Here is a 1,410-nt window from a genome sequence, read left to right on the forward strand (position 1 = left end):
TTGACAGAATAGCTGACAGAATGCCCACTTCAATGACATTTCAAAGGAAGTGCTGCTACAACGATATCTTTGTTTCACCTTGAAATACCTGTGACTTTGACTTTGGCATTACCTCTAGGCCAAGGTGAACATCCATTTTTTTCCACCTCTTTACTCTTAAGCTTCCCTTTGGTTTGTTATTAATTGTGCTTTTTTTTTTTAATTCATAATACTTTTTCCCTTTGACTCTAGGTATCTTTTAACTTTAACAAACTGCATACAATATTGCATTTTGTGTTTTGTTGCTTATTGGGGGAAGCCAATTCTAAACTAATAGACAGGCCAACTGTTGGTTCAGCCTTTAATTCCCCTCCCCCAACTTTAATCCTGAAAGGTAAGTCCCCCCCACCCATGAAACATGAGGAGCACAGAATGTACGGACTGCCTAACCCTCTATGTGTCCCCAGCACTCTTGGGTGTATGAGTGAGACCCCAAATGGACACCAGACTGCCTGCTGGAACCGTAACAAGAAAGCCGCTCAAGCCCAAGAAAAATATCTGTCTGGGTTGGGCAATGGAAGAGATTCAAACTTCACAGGGCAATTAGAACAGGACCTCTCAAGGATGACAACAGGATGAGAGCAACTCCATTAAGTCTGCTATGTAGTATTTCCCAACAAAGTGTTACAACAGAATTGTATGAACAGAATTGACAGATTCAGCCATATCCAAAGAAAAGGAAAGGACAAGGATCATTTAGCAAGAGGGAGAGCTGCCCATACTGACCAGATCACTGGCTCATGGGCTATGTGAACCTGCAGAGGTTGGGGGAGGGAAGGCTGGATGGTATCCCACATCTCCAGTTTCTCCTGTTTTCATTGTTTTGTTGAAGTAAAGGTAGTTTTAGAGGAAGATAAGTCAAGACCTCATGTTTCCCAGGCTGGCTTCAAACTCCCAAGTTGGGGAAAGCTTTGAACTCCTGATTCTCCTGCCCCCATCTCCTAAGCACTGGTGTGACAGGGATGTGTCACCATGACTCTTCTGAAATTTCAGTGACCTGGAGGGGAAAAAGAAGCACATCTCCCCCTGAAGCTTCCAGAATCTTTCAAGACAGCAGACAGTAGACAGATTAACAGGAGAAAAGATATTTAAATTTATTAGGTGCCTATCGCAGACTCTCACAAATCCTGGGAAGAAGAGCCAGGTGGGTGTGGCTTATGCAGAATCAGACACTGCAGAAAGAAATAAGCAGCTGAGGCTTGGAGGGAAAAGAAAACAATGGGCTGAGAAAGGTGGAGGGAGGGGTGCAGGGTGGACAGAGTCTCAATGCAGGAACAAAGATAGTTTCTCTATAGTAATTAAAGTTGCAGGCAAAGGATGTGTGGCAGCCTGTGGTATTGACACAGTCTCCTGTGACATTAATCTCCCTGC

The sequence above is a fragment of the Mus caroli genome, unplaced genomic scaffold (genome assembly GCF_978045245.1).
Source record: "Mus caroli unplaced genomic scaffold, Mus_caroli_1 scaffold_20, whole genome shotgun sequence".
NCBI lineage: Eukaryota > Metazoa > Chordata > Mammalia > Rodentia > Muridae > Mus > Mus caroli.